Source organism: Rattus norvegicus, chromosome 20, assembly GCF_021556685.1.
Source record: "Rattus norvegicus strain SHRSP/BbbUtx chromosome 20, alternate assembly SHRSP_T2T, whole genome shotgun sequence".
Taxonomy (NCBI): domain Eukaryota; kingdom Metazoa; phylum Chordata; class Mammalia; order Rodentia; family Muridae; genus Rattus; species Rattus norvegicus.
This window is the reverse complement of record NC_141553.1, coordinates 7,102,501-7,130,105: the sequence shown is the minus strand read 5'-3', so window position 1 is coordinate 7,130,105 and position 27,605 is coordinate 7,102,501. Positions and strand designations below refer to the sequence as shown.

General features: G+C 53.5%; 1 protein-coding gene and 1 long non-coding RNA gene across 6 annotated transcripts in view; one reads left to right on the top strand and one right to left on the bottom strand.

The window, feature by feature from the left end:
• The window catches only part of Ppard (peroxisome proliferator-activated receptor delta), a 65,419-nt gene that overhangs the window by 16,825 nt on the left and 20,989 nt on the right, over window positions 1–27,605 (bottom strand). The window contains exon 1 of one of the 5 annotated variants that reach the window (XM_087596965.1): window positions 12,246–12,530. The gene's annotated coding sequence lies outside the window, so the exon portion shown is untranslated. 5 annotated transcript variants of the gene reach the window in all.
• On the top strand, window positions 4,848–8,825 carry LOC147998552 (uncharacterized). Its single transcript, XR_015645618.1, has 3 exons — window positions 4,848–5,066; window positions 8,393–8,523; window positions 8,610–8,825. It is a non-coding gene; the product is annotated as an uncharacterized LOC147998552 (long non-coding RNA).

Here is a 27,605-nt window from a genome sequence, read left to right as displayed (position 1 = left end):
AAAAAAAGAACCAAAAAAAAAAAAAAAAAAAAAAAAGAAATGGAAACACAAGAATAGCTGTGGTGTGGCAGGAGCTGCTCAGCCTTCAACTCTCAAGTCTCCATTTCCCAGAAGTCGGCTGGAGATGCTGCCTGTAACATTCAGATGAGTCCTGGGATTCGACCAATGGCCTGGGGGAGATTCGTGAGGCCCCGGCTCAGCTTGGGGCTCAGCAATCAGAGCACTGGCTGCCAACCCTGAAGACCCAGCTGGATCCCTGGGGACCCACATGGTGTAGGGAGAGAGATGACTTTGCAAGCTGTCTTCTGATTTCCATGGGTTAGCTGTGATATGTGTGCAACATACACACATGCTCACGGGCACACAGCACACATGGGTACATGCATGCACATACATACACAGATGCACACACATGAACACACACATGCAGTGGTAAGTAAGCTCTAGCCTGCTGAGACAAGGAATGTGGCACGGAGACAGGACTCAATGCAGTGAGGCTCCTAGAAAGCGCCTTGCCCGGAAGAAGCCAGGCCTCGGAGAGCCCTGCACGTGGCCAGCTCTCCTAGACACAGTCCTAAGCCCCAGCTGATCCTGTATCTGGCTGCTAGGAGGATTTTCTCCTAACAACTGGGAGAGCTGCTCTGATTCTGGGGTGCGTGTGGCTGCCTCCTCAGACTTGGGATCAGGATCAGAGACATCAGCCATGACAATGTCTCTCCCTGGCTTGGCACTGGCTGTGGCCGTGGAGCCAGTGCCTGGTTCTTCTGAAACCCACATGGGTCTGTCGGGACGCCTCCCATGCGGCTCTAACGGACAAGGTGCAGTCCACCCCTGTATTCTGCCAGAGCCAACCTTCAGACAGCACTGTCTGCTCCATCAGCCAGCCACACTGCCTGTGCCCTGTCACTGCTCAGTCCCGCAGCCGGGAGCCACCTTCAGGCAGCCTTCCAGGTTCTTGCCACCCGACCTGCCAGGAGCCTGCCTCCTCTTCCCCTTCAGTCCTGCCCAGACTGAATGCTCGCTATCAGCCTCCCTCTGCTACCAGCATTGTGTTCGGGTCACGAAGCCCATGAGCAGGAGTCTTGCCTACAGCAGAGGCTACAGCCTCACACCCTTCAGCAGCAGCTCTGGGGCTTACGAGCAGCCACGGGGAGGGGAGGGAACAGGGTGGTTCTAGCACAGTGGTTTTCTGCAGAAACAATCCCTGGGCTGCTCTGATTCTGTATGTGTACACACATTCACGTGTGTACATACAGAAACACACACCCAAGCGCACCTCCCCCCGACACACAGTGCATACACAAGGTTCACACACAGCACACATACACACGCGCACACACACCGCACACACACGGTGCACACAGTCCCAGCTCTAGGACCCAGGCTCACCACCCAAGAAGAGACACTGCAGGGAGGAGGGAGGACAGGGAGGGGTAGATGTGGGAGTGGCAAGCTCCACCCACCTCTCGCTGGCAGGGGCAGATACAGGAGCTGAACCCAATGACCCACACCTCTAGGGAGGACTGACACACAGTGGAAGGAGGCTGCAGGCCCTTAGAGAAGCACTGCCCGGGAGGTCAGCTAAGGAAACACAGGTGCTCTGCCCGGTGGCTCAGCTTCTGACAGCCAAGCATGCTATGTGCTTGGAGAGAGAAGGCCTGCCTGCCTGCCTGGGGTGGAGGTGGCTTGGGGGGGAGTCAGCATGCCAGGGCCCCCTTCATAAGCCCCATCTTAGCCATGCCTTCTCACCGTCTCTCACCCTGGTGCTAGCTCCCACTGTCCCTGGCTTCCCATAACCTTACTAACTCTGTGGGCACTGACCCTTCTTATAAATACCCCCAAGAACTGGGTGCTACTGTCCCCATTCAACAGATGAGGAAATGCTAGCTGGAGGTCAAGTCTTAGTCCCGGCACCATGTGCCCTCTGTGTACTGCTGGTCAGGAATGCACCAGAAGTTAGCTGGCCCGGGGCAGGGTCCAGGGTGTTGGAATCTCCTGTCAGCCTGAGTCAGGAGCCCTCACTCCCCTGACTCCTCTGTGGCTGTAAGCCCTCAGCTCAATCTGTCACAAGAGTCTGGCACAGTCCCCCACCACGGCCCCCCTGACTACTCCTGCCACAAAACACCATGTCATAGCTGGAGGTGGCCATGGGCTCTGGTCCCTGAGTCTTCCTCTAGCCCTTCTTTCCTGCTTTGTCCCCTGTCCCCTCATCCCAACATCACTCCCAGCCACAGAGGCTCAGTGGACTGGAGTTCTGCTGGCTCCCTGGAGGATCCTGGCTCTCCTGGGCTCTCAGTGGTGCTTCTTCCAAGGAACTGTCCAGGGCTAGCACCACTCCGCCCTGCTTACCTCAGTCCTGACTCCAGATCTGCAAGGTCTGCTGGCTGCCCCAGCCTCAGCACACGGCTGCTCCCCAGGACTGTCCTCTGTTCTGCTGGCACAGAGCCTTTTAGTGAGCGTTCAACAGCACTTGGTGAATGGATAAGCACTTTGACGCCTTGGCCTGCAGCCTTCCCCAAGGGACCCACTTCCTTATGTCCCTGTCACTCACATCAGTGCCCTTCAGAAGCTGCCTCTACCAGCCTCTTGGTCAGGCTTCCCTCAGACCCTGGCTCACCACCCCTCCCCCAATCTGGGGGTGACACTTGTTTTCCCAAAGTTCTCAAGCCTTAAAGTTAATGAAGTGCAGCTGCCTACCAGGTTGTGAGGTCCAAGAAGCATGGAGAAACTGAGGCAGGCGTGCAGGGCAGAACCACTTGCAGGGACTGTGCCCGCTGTGTGCATCGTTACCCTTGGTCTTGGGGGAGGCTCAGCTGAACTAGGCCATGGATTTTAAAGTGTGCAAGCCCTGGGACCCCGGGACCTTCACAGGTCTCACTCTCTACCCCCCACCCCTCCCACCACAGGAGACCTACAGGGTGCTCCCTGCTCTGTCCCTGAATTCTCTGAAGAGGCACGAAGCCAAACAGAAGAAGGCTGTCCTGGAGAAGAGAAAAGCACTGTCATCTTTGCTGAAGAGAACCTGAGCCTTCCTCGCCTCCTGCTCCCTTGCACCCCCCCCCAGCCCCCTGTATCTCCCCCCATGCCACTGTTCCAGCTTCCACTCTCTCCTTGCTCACTGTGGAGGCTGGGGCGGGGTGAGGGTTAGCAATGTTACTGAGGCACAGGTGTGGAACTGGCATGGAGGGGCCCTAAGACAAAGTCCCTGGATGATGGCCCCGGGCTTCCCTATCAATCAGTAATCTGTGTGCTGACCCAGTGACCCAATTTTCCGGGCCAGCAACTCTGCAGTACTCGCTGCTTCCCATTTGCCAATTCAGGTCACCCCATGTCCTCAGGGTACCAGAGGCCAGGGTGGATTCACCCTAGTGGGTACTTGAGGTCAATCCCCAAAATACCAGAAACAGCAGGAACCAGACAAGACAAACCATTCGGGCAGAAACGGACCTTGTATTTCTAGTCCTTCTCTAGCGTCCAGAAGCAGCACTAAATGCAAATAAAAGCTCTGGCAACTAGAGAACGTTCTGGAAAAGAGAACGAGGGAAGGGAGCTCTTGCCTGAGCTGGGAAAGAGGAAGTGAGGGGCCTCAGGTGGGCTGGCAGCAGGGGGGCAGGCCTGGCTCTCAGGAGCCCTTTCCTCTGGGATGGAAGGGGTAATGCCCGCCCCCAACCACACCTATATGGAGAAAGTCCCTAACAGCATTTCCCAAACAAGAAGTGTGAGTCACGTGAGAACTTGGGCTCACAGACAAAACAAGCCTGGGGTGATGATGCCTACTAACAACTGCTGCAAGTTCAAGGCCAGCCGTGGCTACACAGTGAGGCCTTGTCTTCCCAAGGATGGGGTGCAGTTAGATGGCTTGGTGTATAAAGGTGCCTTACCACCCAGCCTGATGAACTGAATTCAACTCCTGGGACTTGCACTGTAGGAGGAGAGAATTGATTTCCACATGAACCATGTAATGACATGTAATTGCACGTGGACACACACACACAAATAAGTCAGAGAGATAGCTTTAAAAGTGCTTGCCACACAGTCACAAAGGCCTGAGTTCAACTCCCAGAACCCATGTGGGAGAGCCAGGAGCAGCAGCGCACATCTGTGATACAGGAGTGTGGGGCTGAGGCGGTGAAGACAGAAAGGCAGACAGGCAGGCAAGATGCAGGTCAGTGAGAGACAACGACCAGGGACGACCTGTGGCCTCCACACCCAAGTGAACACACACATACAAGTAGGAACAACCCACTGCAGAGCTGAAGAGTGCTTTCGTCCATCTCTTTAGACACGTGCAGCCCTGGCTGGGCTGGAACCCACTCTTTAGACCAGGCTGGCTTTTTTTTTTTTTTTTTTTTTGGTTCTTTTTTTTCCGGAGCTGGGGACCGAACCCAGGGCCTTGCGCTTCCTAGGCAAGCGCTCTACCACTGAGCTAAATCCCCAACCCCCCAGGCTGGCTTTGAACTCACAAAGATCCACTACCTGCCTCTGGCCCCTAAGTGCTAGCGCTAACAGTGTGTGCCATCAGGGTTGGCTTACTTTCTTAATAATATTCTTGTGTTTAAGTACCACCACCTGGCTCTAGGGAAGACTCCTTTAAAGGTGCTGCTGTGCTAAACCGGAAGCCTGCCTGGGTTCTGGAAAGACTCAGGATTCTTCTAACAACGGCTCTAACCAGGCCTTCAGCAATCAGGGGCTCTGACCACGAGGCTCTGCTGCTGTGCCGGAGGCCTCCCCAGAGCCCTATCCACTGGGGCCTTGGAGCTATGTCTGCCAGTGTCCTCCCTCCTGCTCTGCCCTCCTCTCCATTCCTTCCAGTGGCTGCCATCTGCTGGCATTTACTCAGTCAACAAACATTTGCTAAGTGCGTTGGTCAAGAGGCTGACACAAATATTGAACTGTGACTGATGGCCGTGCCTCTCTGAGGAATGGATGCACAGCCCCATGGGCACGCTTGGAGCACGCTGGTCTGGGACAGGCTGGTTTCAATCCGGCCTCTGAGGGATACAGGACACCCAGGACTCCAGACACAAAGAGAAGGGTCACGTGGCTGGCAGCTGAAATGGCTCCAGGTACAGAAAGGTGAAGGGTGGGAGGGGCTCCAACCTGGGAGAAGCAGGGTGCTCAGGAGGGCTCTGAAGGAGCAGGGCTGAATCTAAAACCATCCCCCTTCTAAGGCTGTATAGGGCTTTAGACAGGGAGGCCGGGTGAACCCAGCCAGGGAGACGGTAGGAGGAAGGACCAGCAGAGCCTGGCGTGGTCTTTGAAGCAGCTGCTTGTCTATTCCTAGAAAGATCCAGGCTGAGTTGTCCCAGCGTGGCCAACAGAGGCCTGTGCTTCTGGTGCCTGCTCCGAGACCCCACTGAACCAAGTGGCCATTCAGGAATCTCCAGCACCCCCATCTGTGCTCCAGTGTGCTCTGGTGAGCATGCACGGCACGAGTTAGTCCAACTGACAGGGAGAGCAACATGCCTGGGCCTCACAGTTCCGTGTGAGGTATCCAAGGGACCCCAAAGCTAAGAGCTGGCCGGCCAGCCTCCGGGCCAGCAGTCCTGCTGTGGGGCTCTCTGGCCAGCAGGTACCATCTAGACACATCACTTGCCTCTCTAAACCACTAAGACCAGGGAAGCTCTCAGGCTACGGACATGCCCTCACCCTTGTCCCCTCTCACCTAGCCAGCCCACTGACAAGGTGGGGTTTCACTTTATCACCCTGACCGTCAGGACCAGGAGATGAGAAGCCAGCCTAAGGGAGGGCATGAAGATGGCCTCTCTGGGGAGAGAGGAGGCACAGGAACTGAACAGCTGTGACATGGCACCCATATCTATCTGGGGGAACATGGGAAGATCTGAGCTCTGCCGGGCAATATCAGCCCGGGATAGGCACTTTAATTCCCTGGGGAAGGAAAATACACAGGTGCCAGCTCCATATTAACAATGCAGAGAGACCAGCAAAGAGTCAACGCCAGCAGAGGAATGGTGGGATAAACAGAGCACATGCGGAAACACGGAGCACTATCTGGCCACGAAACACTTAAATGGAGACACTTAACAGATTACAAACCGCACTGAGCACTGCACAATGAGAAAAATGGCTACAGAATGAAAGGAAGTTTGTAGGTCCCCACAGGCAGGGCTGGGCGATTCTTTTATGCTACCATACCTTTTAGCTTGTCCTGTCCCAAGTGTTACACGTGTGGATGTGCACAGGGCTGGACCCTCTTCCCATTCTCTTCACTCAGCTCCCACAGTCACCCCCGCTTCCATACAGCCATGCTCCTCCTTGATGGTCTATCTGGCCCTGCGCAGGGCCCTATTTCCTGCCTCACCTCCTTCTGGCCTTCTCTCAAAAGTCACCAGTTCAGTGAGCCACCCTCAAGGACTTGCATTCTTTCCTGCTTCGACCTCCTGGGGTCTGCTCACTGCGAGCCACCTGTCCAGTCAGCGCTTGCCTCCTCCCTACAGAGTGTAGGTCCTGGGGCTGCAGAGGTGGCTCAGCAGTTAAGAGCACTGGCTGCTCTTGCAGAGGGCCTGGGTTCAGATCCCAGCAGCCACACAGCTACTCACAACTGTGGTCCCGGCTCATGCTCTCTTCTGACCTCTGTGGTCACCGCACGCATTCTGCCCAGACACACACGAAGGCAAATCACCCACTTGTAGAATGAGAAGTAACCAGCAGCCAGTAACCGGTTGCTCAGCAAAAACCCAGGGAACGGACCAGCTCGTGGCAATCAGGAAGAACACGTCAGGGCCAGAGAGATGGCACAGTGGTCAGCTTGGTTCCCAAACCTATGCTGGGTGACTCACAAGCTCCTCTAATTTCGGCTCCCTTGATCTAATGCCCTTTTCTGGCCTCTGAAGGCTTCTGCCAGTGTGCACGTGCGTGCACACACACACACACACACACACACACACACACACACACACACACACACACACATTTCAAAATAAGACAGAAAGAAAAAGAAAAGGTTCGATGCCCAGGCTGAAGCGCTGTATCCGTCTCCCTGGGCCTCTGTTTCCAGCCCACCTGACTCTTCTTTCTCTCTAGAGCAGTGCTTCTAAACTGCCTAATGCTGTGACCCTTGAATACAGTTCTCCATGTTGTGCTGACCCCTAACCATAAAACTATCTTTGTTACTACTTCGTCAGTGTAACTTTGCTACTGTTGTGAACTAACATGCTGGACGTCTGATATCTGACCTCCAAAGGGTCGAGACCCACAGGGTGAGCTAGAAGCTGAGGACGATGGTGCTACTGCCCTTTTGGCGCTACATGTTTGGGCTGAGCAGAATTTCAAGTGTCACCCCCACACAGGTGCCTGGAAGCACCTGGTTCCCAGGATGGGAGAGAAGGCCAGCACCTGCTCTGCATACAGTGAGGCAGAGGGTGGGGCAGGCGCTGGGTCCTGCTGGAGACCTCAGAGAAGGTTCAAGGTGACCAAAGAGAGCTGGGCCATCTGGGATAATCCTGAGAATAGAAAGTCCTCATGATAGAAGAGAGTTGAGCTCAGAGAAGAAAATAATGCCATGAATGAATACATGGTTTTTAATAAAGACCAGCATGAGGGTGGTCCAGGTACATAAGACTCCAGCTTAAAAGAGTAAGGTAGAAAGGAAAATCTGGAGACCATGGCAGCAAGGGCTGGAAAAGGCTGCAGATGGACGGACAGGGCTAACCTTCTACAAGTCTTCCCACGCAGAGCCCACACACCCTCTGCTGGAGTCAAACCACAGACAACCGGCCACAGTGATCCACACCGGCCATCACAGGAAGCAGCTGTTTTGGACTAGGCTCTCCCACCCAGCTCCCACAAAACAACAACAAAATGGAGTCACTTAAGCTAAAGAGCCACCTCCCTTGCCACCCCAAGCTGCCACCTGGCCTTTCCAAGAATCAGGAACGAGACAGTAGCCCAATTTCCCAGACAGCTCAGTCATCATTGGCTCCATAAGATGGTTCTGGTTTTATTATCTGTATCGCTGTAGTCTGGGCCCAGGGTCTTGGGCTTGCTGGGTGAACACTCCGCCAGTGAGCTACTCCACTCCCTCTCTGCTCTAATCTTTATAAAAAGTGACCCAAAGTAAACCAATGCTAAGCTGTTGGTTTTTTTTCCTTTTTATTTTGAGATGGGACTGTCTTCAAACTCCCTGTGAAGCCAAGCATGACCCTGACCTCCTGGTCCTCTTGTCTCAACCTGCAGATGCTAAGGTAGCTGGTGCGCACCGTGTGCACTTTAGTGCTGAGCTAGAGCTCGACGCCAAAGCGGCTTTCGTTCCCCAGGCAGGTGCCCAGCCGAGCCTCCTCTCCAGCCACAACCACCAGTGTCTTCCTAGTGTTCCAGCTCTCTGTCTTCTGAGAAAATATCTTTGATTTGTTTTCTGGTCTTATTGAGACAGGATCTGTCTGGCTCGACTCTCTCTGTAGACCAGGCTGGCCTCAAGGACACAGAGATCCACCTTTCTCTGCCTCCTGGGTGCTGGGATCGGGACCCCGGGCAGCCCGCACAGCTGAGCAGAGGAACTCTAAAGTGAGTACCTGGCTTTGGGAGCCTGCTCTGGGAAAGGCTGGCTTCCATTTGGCCAGGTGAACATCCCTTCTATCCCAACGGTTAAGAGTGTCCTAGGTTCTGGACCCCCAGAGCCTAAGAAGACCTCTAAGCAGTGGCAACAACTTCCCGCTCACAGAGGAGAACACCGGAGCCCTAGAGAGAGACCATGGGTGTGGCAGAGATGAAAAGCCAATCACCCGTGAAGACAGGAGGCAGCCACACCACATCTGCCTCTCAGTTCCACTCCTGAACGCTAAGACTATAAAATCCTTCCTCTCCTGACTGAATGAACTCTCTGTCATTCTTGGCCCCGTTTTGCTTGGCGTCTGGTCACACAGGGTGATTTTATTCGTTCATTAAGAATGGAACTAGAAAATATTACACGAGGTAACCCAGGCTCTAACAAACACTGTCGATGTTCTCTCTTGAGGCAGGACTGCACTTGTGATTCTTAAGCTGTGCACTTAAACGGAGGCCAGGGTACTGGACAGGGGGGCGGTGTGAGGGCAGGGTGGGGAAGCTAACAGAACACATGAGATGTGAACATGGGTAGGGAGTACTGCAGGGGAGAGAAGGGCATGGGGGGCAAGGGGATGAGGGAGAGCACCGTGGGGAGGACCAACCAAAGCTAAGTGTGCATGATTATGTATAAAGAAACCTATTAGTCTGTGTGCTGATTTAAAAATTAAAGGAAAGTACATTTTTTAAATGTGATTTTAAAAAGGATTAAGAAAAAGTGATTATCTTTAAAAGGCTCCCGGTAGGAGATGGAAAGCTGTTTAATGTGCTTGCTGCATTTCCAGGGGGCCCAACCTGGCTTCCCAGCACCCACTCAGGCAGTTCCCAACCACCTCTAGGTCCAGGAGATCTGAGGCCCTCTACTGGCCTCCAAGGGCCCTGAACACACTCACAAACACAAGAAGTTCCCAACAAGGGAGACAAAAACCTTTATGTAGAAGCATGTCCCATGGTGGCCCGGGAAGACTCAGGTGGACAGCCATCATTGGTTTCTGTACATTGAACCCTGAGCCTGCTGTGTGCCAAACGTGCTCTCTATCTTTTTTTTTTTTTTTTTTTTGGTTCTTTTTTTTCGGAGCTGGGGACCGAACCCAGGGCCTTGCGCTTCCTAGGTAAGCGCTCTACCACTGAGCTAAATCCCCAGCCCCGTGCTCTCTATCTTGAGTCCAGTTTTCATTCTCTTCCTGTAGGTTCTCTAAGCCTGTGCTCCATGCACAAACTGTCCCTCTTCCCACCTGCTGTGAGTCTGAGTATCCTAACTTCAAACTTCCAAGTTTAGAAAATACTGTGATAGTTTTGTCAACGTAACATCATGCAGACTCCCTTGGGAAGTGAGTCTCAGTGACAGGCTGTTTGGATTAGGTTAGCCAGTGGGTTAGCCTTAGGAGGATTTTCTTGACTGCATAAGAAGAGAAGCGAGGCCCTGCCCACTGTGGGTGGCACCATTCCCTTGGCTGGGTCTTGAATTGAACAAGCACTACTAGGCAAGGTTGCATTCATTCTCTCTCTGTTCTTGATTGTGGATCACCTGTCACAAGTTTCTGCCTTGATTTCCCCAAAATGATGAGCTATATTTTGGAACTGGGAGCTACAATAAGCCCTTTCTCCCATAGGTGCATTTCATCAGGGTATTTCTTCACAGCTGCAGGAAGGAAACGAGGCCTGGGGGTTTGCCCTTGTGCTGCTTGCTAAGCTGAGCTCAGGCAGTTCAACAACTCCATGTCCCATTCCCCCCTTGCTAGAGAGGTGGGAAGCCAGTGGGACAAAGAGGAGCTCTGGTGCCAGGCTCTGCAAAAGGCTCACCGCAGCTCCATCTTACCACGCTGGGGACTCCTGGGCCATTTCTGGCCCATCTGAAGGCCAGGACTAATATCCACTAGCTTGGAATAGTAGTAGATGTGAAAGACATTTAACAATTTTAAAGTCGTATTTTTGTTGCTTTTAATTATGCACATGTATGTGGGTATGTGCTCATGTGTGCCAAAAGAAGGCATCAGTTCCCAGGAGCTAGAGTAGCAAGAGGTTGTAAGCTATCTGATGTGGGGTGCTGGGAGTCGAACTTGGGTCCTCTGTGGAGTAATAACTGACTTCAACTTCTGAGCCCCACCTCTCCATTCCTGTTTTGTTTGGTTTTGTTTGTTTGTTTGTTTGTTTGTTTTCTTTTTTTCAGAGCTGGGGACCGAACCCAGGGCCTTGGGCTTGCTAGGCAAGCGCTCTACCACTGAGCTAAATCCCCAACCCCTCCATTCCTGTTTTAAACTTTCTGGTTTCTTGAAAGTCTCATGTTGGCTAGGCACAGCGGTGTACAACCTTAATCCTAGTACTCGGAGGCTATGGCAGGTGGATCTCTGTGCATTTCAAGGCTAGCCGGGTCTATATAGACAGTTACAGGCCAGCCAGAGTTACAAGGTGAGAGCCAATCTCAGAGAGAGAGAGTGTGTGTCAGAGTCTCACGTAGTCTCATACAGCTCAGTCTAGCTTTGAATTCACCAAGGACAACACTGAACTTCTGGTCCTCCCATCTCTAACTCCCAAGCTCTGGCATTATGGGCCTGCTGACATCACATGGGCCTGCCGATATTGGATGAAAAAGTGAAGCTTGAAGCGCTGCCTGTGAGGTGACTCCATAGGTAAGGGCAAGGCACAGCCTCCAAGCCTGATGCCCTGAAGTGAAGCCACACACAGCAGGAGAGAACAGAGAACAGACTCGTCCTTCAACCTGTGCTCTGACTGTCACACACCGCACAGGCTCACCCAGAGACCACAAACAAACAAACAAACAAACAAACAAAAAATGAATGAACGAATGAATGGAAGAACTTTAAAGAAAGGCAGCGCTAAGCTCCCAGGAAGCAGCTTAGGTGGTGCTGCCGGGGCAAGGAAACTTCAGGACGGTCTCTATTTGCTTTCTTTCGAGCACACACCTCCTGGGGCTTTCTAGTTCCAGATAAGGGCTGCTTCACTCAGCTCTGGAAAGCAGGAAGTCCCAAGGACTTCCTGGTCCCTGAGGAACGGGACAAAGCTGCAGCAGGCAGATGGGCTCTCCCTGCCCAAGAAGAGCACCCTAGAGACGGGAGCCCAACCATGTCCTCCCCAAGTCCCTTTGGCAGCCCCTGAGCCAGTGAAAACCTGCACTCTCACTCAGGAGGAGGGGTCTGTGGATGTGAGAGAGAGATAATACCAGAAGTGTCACAGGGGTGACACTTGACACAGTAACAGAGCAGCATGTCTCACACACTCCTTCTCCACCCACAAGCAAGGACCTGGCTCTCCACAGAATGCCGGGGAATGTGCCTCTGTGTGCCAGATGCTACACTGGTGACAAGGACAACCTGTAACTACTGGTTCACCTAGAAGTGCTAAAATGCAGGCTCTGAGAGCCAGGGAAAGAAATCCCAGTACATTTCCCAGCCTGCACAGAGTACCCTGTTCCTTGCCAGGACTCTCCGGCCTTAGCTTCCAACTCAGGAGCTTCCCCGGAGGCCGATGACGGTGGCCAGCGCAGTACAGGCGTTTGGAACGCCTGGAGAACTGACTGTCTTGGTGCTGTGGCAATAGGCACAGGACAAGGTGGCCCACACAGGAAAGACCACACCCTGATTCAGCCCTAGCCACTGTCCTCTCAACAGTAAGTGTTCTGGAGGACACCAAGGAGTATTAGGGACAGAGGCCTCTCTACTCACTGCGAGGTCAGGAGCGGCTTCCTTGAGGCTGCTGCAGACTGGGAAGAGACAGGTTTGTGGGCTGGTTGTGGGCCGCCACAGCAGCGGATAGGAGGCCCAGTCATGGGCCACTCAGCCAGTCACAGGCCACTCAGCACTCAGCTGTCCCAGCCCTCTTTTCTGGAGGCTCCACCACAATCTCCACCCAAATCCTGGGGCTATAGCAGGTGGTACCTCCCCACCCACGATAACCTGCTTGGCAGGGCCTTACGCACCTTTCCCCACTAAAAGCTTCCTGCTTCTCTCTTCCCCGGGAGTCCAGACAGAGGCAGGGCCTTCCTTATCAACCCGGGACTCACAGGCCGGCTTGGGAACCCTTACCACGGCTCACAGTCTGGTCCTTGCAGCCTGCTCGGCCCTGCGGGAGTGGGTGGAGGTTGGAACGGTGCCTGCGGGACACCTCGGACACAGCCTTCCTTCTAAAGTGGCTGGGAGCAGGCAAAGGGCCTGCATCCTACCCGAGAGACCGCCAGGTGCACAGGGCGCTGGGAAGCACATTCTTCTGCCTTCCAGGGTGTGGTGGTCTGTGAGCCCTGTGCTGGAGTCAGTGACTTTGGTGCTGACCAGCCACCTCAGAGGTAGGACCGGCACAGGACAAGGCAAGACTGGCCCCGGACACAAGTAAGCTTGGCTAGCGATCAGAGTGGCCTGGCCTGGGTCCAGAAGTACTGATTATAGTCACGGGAAGAGGCAATGGGGTTGGTGGTCCCAAACCCTGGTTCGTCTGACTACACAGAAGGTTCCTTAACTGCCATGACTCATGACACGGGAGTGATGGTCGCTTCCCAAAGCGCTGCCAGTGGCTCGCACACACAGGGGAAGTCCTTCCAGGCCTCTGCTGGGACTAAAGGCATGGCTACCACACCCGCCTCCAGTTGGTTTGCCTTTGAGATTTCATTCTATAGTCCTGGCTGGCTGGGAACCCACAGCCTTCTTTCCTCGGCCTCCTAACCTCTGAGACGCAGCTTCTCGCAGGCCCCAGGTTGGCAAGTAGGCTAGGCTGGCTGGTGAGCCCCAAAGACCCACCTCTCTCTGCCTTCCTTCCGGGGCTGCCATTGCAGGTGCACAGCCAGCTTTTTTTTTTTCTTTTTTTCTTTTTTTTCTTTTTTTTCTTTTTTTTTTCTATTTTTCGGAGCTGGGGACCGAACCCAGGGCCTTGCTCTTGCTAGGCAAGCTCTCTACCACTGAGCTAAATCCCCAGCCCCCACAGCCAGCTTTTTAGTGTGGGCTCTGGAAACGGAACTTAGGACGTCACGCTTCACCTCAGAAAATTACATTAAGATGCCTGGAGCGCCATTATCAGCACGGAGACATGGGAAGACTGCAGCCTGAGACCCTCCTTGTCTCAGCATCAGAAAATGAAGGAAGCAGGAAAGTCAAGTTGTTTTCTTTTAAAGTTCATAAAGCGTTGTGAGAGATACAGGATTATCTATGAGTGGAGGGATTTCTGGAAATTTCTGCCCCTAGTTCCCAAATCCTGAAGGCCAGTGACTGCTGGGCCCTTTCCAGTGTGGCTCACTGAAGGTAGTGACTGCTGGGCCCTTTCCAGTGTGGCTCACTGAAGGTAGTGACTGCTGGGCCCTTTCCAGTGTGGCTCACTGAAAACACAGGGCTCCAGGGGCGGACTCCCCGGCTGTATCCAGGGTGCTCCTCAGGTAAAGAGTCACTTCCTGGACCAGCGTGGGTGCTGAGCATGTGTAAACACAGGACCCAGGCACCAACAGCTGTATGAGGAGACCACACAGGAAGCAGAGCCTGCTGAAGAACACTTGCTAGGTGGGAAAGGCCACGGTGAGGCAGGCAGGGCCAGCCAGTCAGTGTACAGTGGAGAATAGTGAACCGCTGAGGCAGCCAGTTCTCAGAGAAGGCGCAGGACATGGGCCGGGGTCCCAATTATGACAATCAAACCTAATTCTGAGGTTGGCCTGGGGAGGGGGACAGATGGCTCAGTGGTTAAGAGCACTTAGTCCTCTGGCAGAAGCTCCAGGTTTGATCCCCCAGCACTTGCATGGTGTCTAACTACAGTTCCAAGAGGAACTGACGCCCCCTTCTGGCCGCCATGGGGCACTGCATACACACGATGCTGACGCTGATACACATGCAGGCAGAACACCGTGAGTGTAAGATAAGTCTTAATGTAAAGAGGCAGAAGAAAGAGGTCTGCAGTGTCGGTGGAGAAGCTGAGGGCCTGACATCTTACCTCACTAGTGGGTTCTCCCTACCCTGAGGCGCCCACAGAGGCAGCTCTTTCGGCCTAGGACAGCTCAGCCCTCCCTGACCTGACTTATGCCTCCTCATCCTTCAAGCATTGGCTTAACCATCACTTCCTTAGATAAGCCTCCGGCTTCCCAGCTCTCCCCACGCAGGCTTGCTAATGCAGCTGATATGCGTTTGGCTGCTTGGGGCGTGACCACAGGCGCAGCTGCCTTCACCGTAGGTGTCTGCTGCCAAGACAGCAACCCCTTCCAGAACCCTGGAGAGTTCCTGAGTGCCCAGTCCCCACCCCCGCCCGTGCCATCCCAGTCCCCCGGTAGAGGTGACAGCTCCCCTGACCAGTCACCGCCGGCTTTGCCTGATGCTGGATGTGCGAGGCCCTTGGAGGACAAGTGCTGGGCGCCCTTGTTTCCCACTAGCCCAAGTGCTGAGCACACAGCCGGCATGTGCATGGTGGCAGAGGGGACTGAGAGCCAAAGCAGGGGCTCTGCCTGTGTGTGTCCTTCCTGCCCTTTCTTATGTGGCTCCCTTGAAACACTGAGCTACCTCAGGCCGGGGTACAGACGGCTCCATTGGTCAAGCACTTGTGCGAAACCATGGGGACCTGAGTTCAATGCCCAGAGCCCACATGAAAGAACTGGGAGTGTGGTAGCCGCACTGTAAGCTCAACACTGAGGGGGGGGGGCAGCCAGCATAGCCCCTCAGCAAGCTCCAAGTCCCAGCAGGAGAGTCTGCCCCACTGTGTCCGGCTCTTGAGGAATGGCTCCTCTGACAGCCTCCTCCCCAACAAAGGGAGCTGGCTCATGTATGTCCATAAGGGAAGTGCTTGTCTCTGTGGAGCCCTAGGGGGCTGCTGCTTGCCTCAGGAGCTGCTGCCTGTTCTGAGTCTCTACAAGGCCATTTTCATGGTCTGGAAACTTCCTCACTGGTTCAAAGAATCGTGGGCTACAATGTTCCTTTCTGGCTTGTCTACACTGAGCTTCGGAAGGCCCAGCTGACTCACGTCTATGGCTTAAAACGTGTGTATGTGCATCTGTGTGTGTGTGTGTGTGTGTGTGTGTGTGTGTGTGTGTGTGTGTGTGCATGTGATTTTATTTTTATGTGTATGAGTGTTGCCTGAATGCCTCTTGTAGCATGTGTGTGCAATGCCACACAGGCCAGATGAGGGACTGAAGTTACAGAGCTGTGAGCTGCTGGCGCTCGTTACTGCTGAGCCCTCTTTCCAGCACCAAGTTCAAGGCCTTGGAGTGTCCAGTGGCACAAATGTTTGCCTGAGGATCTTTGGTTAAAACACACATGCACGCACGCGCACCACATGGGCATCAAAATGGTTTCAAAGAGAACGCAGTGGCTGATAGGGAGAGAGTCCAACCGTGCACAGGCTCCAGTGAGATATGCTAGGTGTGAGATCCATTTAAGCTTCTCGGCCTCGGGAACTGTGAGCGTGTGTGAGTGCATGTACGCAGGGAGGAGCCAGTCACATGCGCCTTTGTTCTGGGGGTGGGGCTGCAAGCCCAAAGATAGCTGTGTCTTTGGCCATACTCTCTGATCTGTGCACAGGCTATTTCTGTATCAATAAACACGTCAACCTTAAGACAACAAGAGGGCTGAACCTGGACCATCGAGAGTTCTCCCCACCTGTCCTGAGGTCCTCTGAGGACACACGAGGGATGCCTGGAAACCAGAAGAGTCGGCCACCTGGCTCCGATCAAGCCGCCCTGGAGACAGCCAGGGCATGTGCACGGGCAAGCTTGTGATCTCAGCACTTGGCAGTGGGAGAGACAGTGAGAGTTCAAACCCAGCCTTGGCACTGTGAGCCTGAGGTCAGAGAGAGGACATGAGAAAGGACTAACAATGTTTTTGTGTAATTATTATTACTTTTTTATTTTTTAAAATTATTTTATTAATTTTTATTTATATGAGCACACTGTAGCTGTCTTCAGACACACCAGAAGAGGGCATCGGATCTCATTACAGACGGTTGTGAGCCACCGTGTGGTTGCTGGGAATTGAACTCAGGACCTCTGAGCAGTCAGTGCTCTTAACCACTGAGCCACTTCTCCAGCCCCTATTATTACTTTTTAATTTTTATTTATTTATTTATTTATTTTTTCCGGAGCTGGGGACCAAACCCAGGGCCTTGCGCTTGCTAGGCAAGCGCTCTACCACTGAGCTAAATCCCCAACCTTAATTTTTATTTATTTATGTAGTGTTTTGAAACAGTGTTTCTCTCTCCTCCTGTCTCTGTAACCTTAATTGGTTATTTTAGAACCCCCCCCCCTGTAGACCAGGCATCTCCAACAAGGGCTGGGATGAAAGGCTTGCACTACCTTGTCTGGCTTAATTTTTTTTTTTTTTTAAATGTACAGAGTCAAGGATGGCCTATGAGCTCACCCAGCACGCTCCTGGACTTTGTGAATACCAACAACTGACACACCCCATACTCTATGTCACAGCCAAAAGCTGTGTGTTGGGAGCAGTGAGCCACGAGGAGTGTGGTCAGTGCTCGCTTTACCCTGGTCCAGTGCTGCCCACACTCCTGCTTTCCCCACCTTATGGATATGTAAACCCTGGGAGCTTCGGAGAGCACCGTGTGAGGTCAGAAAGGCTGCAGTGCCCTTCTTCGAGGCCACAGCTGTCCTAGGGCAGCTTGGTCAGAAGCCCCATCATGGTCAGTCGGATAACAAAAGGGTTTGTGTCTGCATCCACTCTTGGCCATCTTGTCCTTGATCTTAGACTTCAGAGCAACTGCCTCATCTGCCTAAGTCCAGTAAGGGCCCTAAGCCACACCTCCTGCCCTGCCCCAGCCTGTAGCCAGGGACTGCTAGCTTGGTCCTAGTCCCTTACTTCCCTGCTCCCCGGCAGGACAGTCCCACACCACTCCTTGGGGGTCAGCCCAGGGTGGACTCAGCCCTGGTCTCTGCCTCTCTCTCTGCTCTCCCAGGGATCTAGGCTGGGCTCTGACTTGGCCATGCACTGCACGCAAGCCTCCTCATTCTTCCTGAAGCCAGGCTATACACTGAACAGCAGGTAAGTCAGGCTCCAGTTAAGCTTCTGAGCCCTGAAGTGGAACAATCTTCCTCCCACCCAGCAGGCTGGCATGAGGCTGTCTCCGGAGGCTTCTGAAGCATTACTAACCACACAAATACAGACCATCACAATGCTGCCCTCTCCTGCCTGTAAGTAGCCTACTGACCCTTTCCTCCTCCTCCTCCTCCTCCTCCTCCCCCTCCTCCTCCTCCTCCTCCTCCCCCTCCTCCTCCCCCTCCTCCTCCTCCTCCCCCTCCTCCTCTTCCTCCTCCTCCTCCTCCCCCTCCTCCTCCTCCCCCTCTTCCTCCTCTTCCTCCTCCTCCAAGATGGGGACCCTCCTTCACTCCTGCTATCCACCTGTGCCTGTCCACCTTCCTACCCTGGACAAAACCTGTCTCCTGCCAACTGTTTAAATCCCACACTGAGGCCTATCTGAGCTCTGAGCATCCAAAGCAGGTACCTCATGCCACACAGGTGGCCCTGACTCCAGCACAGTGTCTGCCACACTTTCCTCTCCCTAAAGGGACACTAGCCTGCGCACACAGGCTGGGCAACGTCCAGCTCCCTGTCTGTCCATCTTCACTTGGAGCTGCCTCCAGACATTCCTCCAACTGATCCAGCCACTCCACATGTCTGCCATGCCCCTGCCCACAAAATCTCATTTCTTATCATGGCATCCCACACAGGCCTCTGCATGTGGGTGCAACCACTGCCGACCGATGTTAAGGACACGCTTCCCAGATCCCTGAAATAGCCCTGCAAGGGAGGAATGGCAGATAAAGCACAGCAGGTGGGGACGCTGAGGGCAGTGCTCAAAGTCACTGGCAAGCCCCTGAGGACTCCAACGAACTGCTTTCCCACAATAGTTTCCCAGAAGCACTCCAAATCTTGTGGCAAGTGAGGCCAGGAACTGAAATCTTTACATGACTAAGAAAAAGAAGGGGCTGGAGAGATGGTTCAGCAGTTAGCAGCACCGACTGCTCTTCCAGAGGTCGAACTCAGGACCACATGGTAGCTCGCAACTGTCTGTGATTCCAGTTCCAGGGGATCTGACAACCTCACATAGACATACATACAAACAGGCAAAACACCATTGTATGCAAAATACATAAATTATAAAAGAGGAGGAGGAAGAGGAAAATGCCTGTGGGTACTGCTCAGAGGACAGGTGAGACAGGTGTGAGGGAGGCCCTGATTCACCCTTTGCAACAGCACCTGACCTCCCCAGTACCTGCCTGCGTTCCCAGAGAACAGCACTGGACAGACCTGGGACAGGGAGAAGAATTAACACCAGGCACTGGCTAGGAATGCGGCTCAGTGCTTGCCTCATATGCACAAAGCCTAGAGCTCCATCCCCAGCACTAGGGAGGTCAGGGCAGGAGAGTTACAAGTTCAAGGCCATCCCTGGCTACACAAAAAATTCTTTTTTTTTTTTTTTTTGGTTCATTTTTTCGGAGCTGGGGACCGAACCCAGGGCCTTGCGCTTCCTAGGCAAGCGCTCTACCACTGAGCTAAATCCCCAACCCTACACAAAAAATTCAAGGCCACTCTGGGATGTACCCCTTTGCTTCAGCAGCTTCTTGGGAGCTAAGAGCAGTTGACTGGCTAAGGCAGGAAGATTCTGAGGTCAAGGCCAGTTAGGGCTACCTAAGAAGACTATCTTAAAACAATAGACAAAGAGGGAGGGAGGGAGGGAGGGAAGGAGGGAGAGAGAAGGGAGGGGGGTATGTCCTCTGGATCCAGGAAGGAACATCAATGTTTATTTTCACAGTTGTGTTTGTGTTTGTCCCATGCAGTAATGCCTCTCTGGTCAGTCTGAACAAAATGCTCACACTAATTACCAAGCCTGGAAAAGGATCTCATGGTTCTGTGGATCCCCTTCCTGTCACCCTGTCCCTGGAGCCTGGCCTCTTGGAGGTGGCCCAGCATGCCCAAGATTAAGATAATTTCCAGCCCCTGGCCTCTGAGCATCTAAAGCTGGAGCAGCTCTTCAAGCACAGGGCTCATTCCCAGAGGCTCCCACTAAGCCAGCTGCTTCGTCAGGTTCCAGGTGGTGCTGCTGACATCAGAACTGGAGGGAGAAAAGCCACCCAGCAGCAAGGGCAAGGATGACAAAAGGGATGAGCACGGGAGCTGGGAGCATGGGAGCATGGGAGCATGGGAGCATGGGAGCACTGACAGTGGGCAATGGTGAGCCAGGAGGCTGCTCTGGGGTCTCCAGGCTCCTTTCTCATCTGTGCTTGCTTCCTGGCTTGTCCCCGCCTCTCCTCTGGAATGGGGATGCTTCCTAGCAGACAAGAGGCACTAAATGAATGCCGCACGAACGGCAGCTGACTGTTTATGGTTCCCCAATATAACATCCACTCTCTTCTGCTTGCCCAGGGGTGGACCATCAGTTCTACTCCAGGTAGCATGTGCACCAGTAAAGTACTTCCCACCACACAGGAGGGATATGCCGGAAAGCTCCATGTGTGTGTGTGTGAGTGTGTGTGTGAGTGTGTGTGTGTGTGTGTGTGTGTGTGTGTATGTGTGTGTCTGTATCTGTCGTCTGTCTGTCTTTCTGTCTGTCTGCCTGCCTGCCTGCTTTGGATATTTCCTCCTGTCTACTCCTGCCTTGTGGTTGGACCACAAAGCAGTAAGCCCAGACCTAAACCATCCAACAGGCTTTTTTTGTTTTTTGTTTTTTTAACAAGTAATAAAGGTCTGTTGGGGGCTGGAGAGATGGCTCAGCGGTTAAGAGCACTGACTGCTCTTCCACAGGTCCTGAGTTCAATTCCCAGCAACCACATGGTGGCTCACAACCATCTGTAATGAGATCTGATGCCCTCTTCTGGTGTGTCTGAAGAAAGCTACCGTGTACTTATATGTAATAAATAAATAGATCTTTGGAAAAAAAAAAATAAAGGTCTGTTGGTTGAGGCCACCGCCATTTCTAGTGAAGTTACTAATTCCCACTAGATTTACAAATCAGTTAGGCCTGGAGTGGAGGCACACACCTTATGCTAGCATTCTGGAGGTAGAGGCAAGTGTATTCTGTATATTAGGGGCTAGCCTGGTCTACACAGCAAGTGCCAGGGCAGCCAGGACTACATAGAGAAATCCTGTCTCAAATAAAAATCCCAATAAACCCCAAATTAACTGAACCCAGTTTTCTCAACCCCTCGCTGATCTACAGTTTGAGAGGCCATGCTGTACTTGCCTGTGTGTGTGTGTGTGTGTGTGTGTGTGTGTTTGTGTGTGCTCGAACATGCACTCGTGAGATCTGCTATTGATTCCTCCTTCCTGGGAACTGAGGGGGAAAGAAAGGAGGAAGGAGATGGGAGGGAGGCAGGAGGAGGGAGAAGAAAAAACAAAAAAAAGAGCAAAGGGCAGGAGTGCAGCAGACACCATGGAGCCCAAGTCAGGGGGAGATGGGAAAGGAAACTCGGGCCACCACAGACAGCAGTGTCAGCAGCGGATGCTTCTCTGTGCGTGCGTCCTGGTCTTTGCCTGGATATCTACAGATAAGTAGTCCCAGCTCTGAGACACTAAGTCATGGTGTGCATGCACGCGTGTGTGCACATGTGTGTGTGCGTGTGTGTCTGTGTGTGCATGTGTGACATTTTCTTCAGGTTTCCTTAAGAGATGAGACACCATGGCAACCATTTTGGACCATGGGAAACACAGGCACACGCTAAAATAGTACAGCAGGACTTCCATGACTTGCAGGTGCGCAGGCTGCCTGCTGTGCCACCCGAGGACCCACCTAGACCTGCAGATGCCACAGATGCAGGTCGCTTCGCTCCTTTCTCTCTTCAGCAGAGGATTCTGAGCCGCTGCCTCTCACCCTCCCTGCGGTCCTGACACAGCAGTGAGTGTGTCCTGCTCTCCTACAAAGAGGGAAATGGGACTTGGAGGGCTGAGGGACCAATGGTGAGGTCTGGTTTCTGTGGACTCAAGAGTTCTGTCCTTGGAGACACCAGCTCTGTTTGTGGAGGAGAGGGACTGTGCCATGAGCACTTCAGTATCGGAAGCAATGGTATTTAGCACTGCACACACAGGTGCCTGAATCAGGACGGAAGACTGAGAGCTGTCGGGGGTGAGAAATGGGTCCCCACTCGGGATAAGGCATCTGCCCATGCTGTCTTCGTGTTCCAGCCTGGGAGAGGGCACTCCACCGTCACAGACCATCACTCCCACGAAGCTGCTCTCGGACGGGCACTCTCTGCGGTCTTTCAATGATTGATCCCTTTCTCTCCTGACAACAGTCCAGTTCCGCTGAGGAGGAACTGAGCGTGGCCCTTTGTTTGTCTGATTAAGACTGAATCTGGAACTGGGTGAAAAGGGAGGAAAGGCACCAGGCTTTGCAGGCGGAACAACAAGGATTAAAGAGGGTAGCACACCACGTCAGAGCATGCGAGCCCCCAGCCCTCTGCACGCAGGTGGTTCAGTTTGCTGAGGTGCAAAAGAGCCAGGTTTGCCTGGAAAGGCAGGCAGGCTGGAGCACATAGGGTGTGGCCTCAGACTGTAAGCAGCAACAGGACTGAATGACCAGAAGGCACCCCTCCCACTCAGACACACATCCCAACTAGAGAGCATCCCTGTCAGAATGAGTGAATGGAGCTGCCTATGAGGACCCGGACCCCAGCTCCGCACCACAGTGCCTGAAGCTTGCTCTGTGTGGCTCAAGCGCAGGATGAAGACAGGAGCCTCAGGGCTACCTAGCACAGGGGAGCTGGCCACTAGGAGTGCAGGGATGGGTAAGGTGTGGTGACACACCTTTTTATCCTAGCATAGAGAATTTCCACAAGTTTGGAGCCAACCTGGTCTACATAGTAAGTTCTGGGACAGCCAGGATAGAGAGACCCTGTCTCAAAACAAGCAGACCAAAACTAAATAAAACCTTTAGAAATACAAATGTGTTTTAACTTATTATGCACACGAGCGTGTGCCTCTGGCAGCCAGCAGGGGGCGTCAGATCCCTTGGGGCTGGAGTTCAGGTGGTTATGAGCTGCCTGATGTGGGTGGGTGCTGGGAACTGCACTGGGTCCTGAGCGGGAGCAGCAACTGTCCTGCCTGCGAGAATGGCTTCTCTGTCTGTCCTGTGTCACACGTCCTCAGCCAGTGCTGCTTCACCAGTGGCCCAAAGCAACAGACCACACTGTCTGTGGCTGGACCCTCCAACCCTTTCTCCTTGTACACTGATTACCTCAGGCACTCCGTCTCGGTGACAGGAAGGTGACTAACACAACCCCACCAGGAGCAAAAAACCGCTCTTGACGGACGCTTTCCCAACCCAGCTCCCAGGCTCCTCCCTGAAGATGAGCTCAGATCGGGGGCTGGGAGCAAACCATTAATGTGTCAGCAAGAGGTGCACATGCACCAGGCACACAGACCGGCACGGTAAGGCTGGACTCTGACTGGAGAAGGAACTTCAGATGATGCAAGAGCTGACGCAGCACAGACAGAATCACAGAGGCACAGGGACACGGCCAAGGCCCGGGACAGTAATTAATGGTCAGGGCTGTAGCGCAAGCTCCTTAGTATGCTGAGGGCCAGGCTCCATTCCCACTACAGAAAGGTCCAATCGAAGCAGTGCACTAAACGCCCCGGACACTGCCGGGAAACGCAGAGGCCGACTTGTGAATGGTTACTAGCCAGTGTCTACCGCACAGACAAGCGTCCTTCGTAAAGAGGCTGCCGGGCACCGAACCATTTTCATTCTCTCTAATCTCTGACACCAGGTCTCACGTAGTAGCCCAGGCTGCCCTCAAGTCTACTATGCGGCTGAGAATAACACTGAACTGACTCTCCTTCTACCTCCCAAGTGCTCTGACGGACCGGCAGTGTCTAGTCAGCTTTAACTGTCAACCTGACACAGCCTACAGTTATCTGAGAGGAAAACCTTGACTGAGGAGTTGCCTAGATTAAATGGGCGGGAGGGGAGCGGGGTATACCTGTGTGAGACTGTCTTGATGTGTGAGGGCCCCAGCCCACTGTGGGCAGCACCATCCCTAGGAACATAGGCTGAGCTGTGTAAGAAAACTAGCTGAAGATGAGCCATAGAGCAGCAAGCTGTGATCCTCTATGGTTCCTGCCTTGACTTCCTGCCCTGACTCCCCTCAGATAGGAGATGTATAACCTGGGAGTGTGAGCCAAACAGGCCTTTCCTCTCCTAAACTGCTTTGGACAGGGCAACAGAAGAGAAACTAGGGCACCATGACCAGCTCGGAGTTTCTCAAAGTAAAAAGATCACAGTAGAGAGAAGAGTCCATATAATTTATTTATAAAACAACAACAAAAATCCAGAATGGAGGGGTTGGGGATTTAGCTCAGTGGTAGAGCACTTGCCTAGCAAGCGCAAGGCCCTGGGATTGGTCCCCAGCTCCAAAAAAAGAAAAAAGAAAAAAAATCCAGAATGAAGATATACCCCAGAATCTAGCCGTAGGACTAGCCAGGACCACAGCAGGCAGCCATATTCGCACCACCTTTCCCTAAGCCCCGCCCCTGTGCCCTAAGCCCCGCCCCCGCCAGAGGCAAGATGGGGAGAGGGTTCTGGGCGCAGCAGGAGCCGCAGGGCTTTGTACCCGTGAAGCACAGGGAATCACTCAGATGCAGCAGGGGTCAGGCAATGCATAGCTAACAGGCCACTTCCACTGGCAGAATCAAGCTCCAGTGTACATAACCAGTCACCTGGACCTCAGCGCAGTACACCGGTGACAGGAGAGGCTGGGACAAGCCCTGTAGGAGGGCTTACCAAGGGCTACAGAGTCTACAGGACAGAAAGGACCTATGGGATCTGTGGTAGGGACATGATGTCAAGGAAAAGGTAACAGAGGAAGGAAATGTACCTTTCCTCTGGACATAGTCCCTGGGCACCATGTGTCCTGTTCCGCAGCTGTGTGCCCAGTGCCTGGGGGAGCCATGCACTCTCCACGGCTGATTATTCTGAAGGCCTCATCCGTGGCTTTTCACACAGTCGGGAATCAATGAATGCTCTGTGGCTGTGGCTTTCCCTTTGCTCTCCCAACCGCCCTGGGAGCTCCTTCCAGGGTTGAGTGGTGAACCCTGCAAAGGTCATATCGAATGAAATGCAATCACCAAGGCAACAGTATCAGGAAGTATGACCAGGTCAGGAGACCTTCCCAATGGGCCAGTGCTCTTCCAAGAGAGGGAAAAGGGCCAGACCTAGCAGTGCATGCTAGAACTCAGAGTGCTGAGGCAGGAGGATGGTAAGTTACAGACCAGCCTAGCAACACAGTGAGAATCAAAAACCAAGGCTGGGCATAGTGGAGGGTCCTGTGAGTTTGAGGCCAGCCTGGACTACACAGCAATCCCAGGCCAATGACTGTGGCACTGAGAGACCCTGTCCTTAAAAAAAAAAAAAGATGAAAAATAGGGGAAAAAAAGAAAGAAGATGGAATGGAGTCTACAGATGGATCAAAGCTGCCTGTGATCTTAGAAAAACAGGAGCAGGAAACACGTGCAGCCCGGAGGGCCGCGCATGGGCAGGCAGATGGGCGGTGAGAAGTCTGGTATAGAAGAGGGAGAGGGGAGCCTTGGGGAGCAGTGGTGAACAGAGAGATCTGAGAGGGCAAGGGAGGGTCAGTCAGTCTCAGGGCAGGAAAGGGGGACCAGGGACAGCAGCCGGGAAGGGGAACCCCAGGCCAGAACAGCAGGGCCCTGACCTCCCAGGAGACCGGGTACAGATGGGTGGGGTAAGGCAGCTGCTCAGGTAATAGTAAAAGCATACAGGGCCCTTTCGGGGGCCCCAAACACAGCGGGGACTCAGAGACGCCAGGAAAGGCCAGGGTGGCCGCGCATGTCCATGCTGCAAGTCTTCAATCCCACTCAAGGGAGGCAGAGGGAGGTGGATCTCTGTGAGTTCAAGGCCAGCCTGGTCTACATGATGAATTCCAAGACAGCCAGGGCTACACAAGAAACTCAAAACAACAACGAAGGATGGCAGGAAGGAAGGAAGGAAGGAAGGAAGGAAGGAAGGAAGGAAGGAAGGAGAGCTAGGAGCATCCCCGATGCTGGGATGGGAGTGGGGGCATGGGGAGGAAGATTTTCAGAGGGCTGGACGCAGTGCAGGAAGTTTAAGGCAAAGTACACAGGGATTGAGGCAGAAAACACAGGAGCCGAATAAAAGTGACAGGGCCACCAGACGCTGCCCAGGAAGGAGGTGGTGGGACCTTAGCAGAGCCTCCCCAAGCGCAGTCCTAGACTCATCGGTCCCCCAGTGCACGCACTATACATATGTGAAAGACCCCCATGTTGTCGCACACTTGGAGAGGCAGCTGTGACCCAAGCTCTCTGGGCCAGCAGGCTTTCCCAGACAGGAAGTGTGTGGAGAGTAGCAGGGCTCCCCGCTGGGGTGACTCAGGCAGCACGCACAGCTGTGGGAGGGGACAGGCAGCTGTGCAGACTACATCAGACTTCCTGGAAGTGTTCCTCACTGACATTTCTGATGGCATACGGCTTCGGAGTCACCTCTCCTGATGACTTCAGAAGGCTTCGATGGCCACACCCGGAGCCCACACTCTCACGCACAGGTTACCCACCACTCCCTCACCAGAGCATGCCCGTTCCTGACACACTGCGGAGTACAGAGAGGGCTTCCTAAAGGCAACAGGAAGTGATGTAATCCCAGGAGACCTGCCAGGCCTTCCATGCTCTGTGGGGGAAAACACAAGCATAAATTTCTAAATGAACCAGTTGTGATGGCCGGCTAGAAAGTGTCATGCTCCAGGAGACCACAGACTTCCGTATAAATGCATCCACACTTGAAGGGCTGGCAAGCGAGACGCTCTAACACCGCAGCGGGAAAAGTTAGTGTAACGCGCTAGAATTTGGTAAAAATTACGAAACTGAGGTCCAGCCAGACGGTTCCTCAGGTAAAGAGGCTGCGAGGCCAATGAGAGGTCTCCGTCCCCAAAAGGGGCTGATTCCTTTAAGCTGCCCTCCGACCTCCACACACATGCAGTAAATAACATATAATAACCCATGTCAGCCAGGCATAGCGGCTGACACCTTTAGTGCCAGCGCTCAGCAGGCACAGGCAGGTGGGTGCCCAGGAGGTCAAGACCGATCTGGTCCACACAATGCGTTTCAGGACAGCCAGGACGGCACAGTGAGACTCCATCCCCAAACCAAACCAAACCACATTAACACCAGAACCATCGACCAACCCTCTGTGTGTGTGTCTGTCTGCCTGTCTGCCTGCCTGCCTGCCTGCCTGCCTGTCTGTCTGTCTACCTGCCTGCCTGCCTGCCTGCCTGTCTGTCCTGGCAGGCTAACACACACCTGTCATCCCAGTACTCAGGAGGTAGGGGCACAAGTATCAGAAAGTCACTGTCAGCCACACAGCAAGTTTGAGGCCAGCCTGAGACACATAAATCTAAAGCACACACCTGCCAAAAGCAGGCCAGGGAGGGGGCTTCATGGTGAGAGCTGGGCCAGCGGGGGTTGGGGGAGGGTTTGATGGTGAGAGCTGGGCCAGCCAGAGAGGGTGGGGGTGTTGGTGCCACTCTAGGGGACACTTTTCCAGGGCTTCTGAGCAGGAGCACCAGACCCTCAGCAGCCCCTTCATCCACAGAGGGCTTGTGATCCCCGGGTGGTACCACATAGCCCTGAATCCTACTGAGCTCGGCCACATGGGACCCTGGGCAGCCTCTCGGTTGCTACTTCAGCTCAAGGACATGCGCAGCACAGTTGTGTGAAAGACCACGTGAGCGTGCTCAGAGGGGGCTGCTGAGACCATGGAAGCTTGTCCAACATCCCCAGTGAGCTCTCTGGTGGCTTTCAATGAGTCTGTGGCAGGATTTCCCAGGAAGAAAGTGTAGAAACACCACCATATATAAAACCCATAACACTGTTTAATGTATAAAGCAGCCACAGAGAGCCCTCTTGGGCTGCAGATACGGAGTCTGAACAGTGTGCAGTTGAGTGCCGCTCCCCACAGAGAACGGCAGGCACACTCAGGACGTGCTGCGGGTTCTCACGGATCTTATATCGTAAAGGGAAATGATGAGATTGTGACATTTGCAGACAAATGGATAAATGGGAATCATTAGGTTAAGTAAAATAAACCAATCA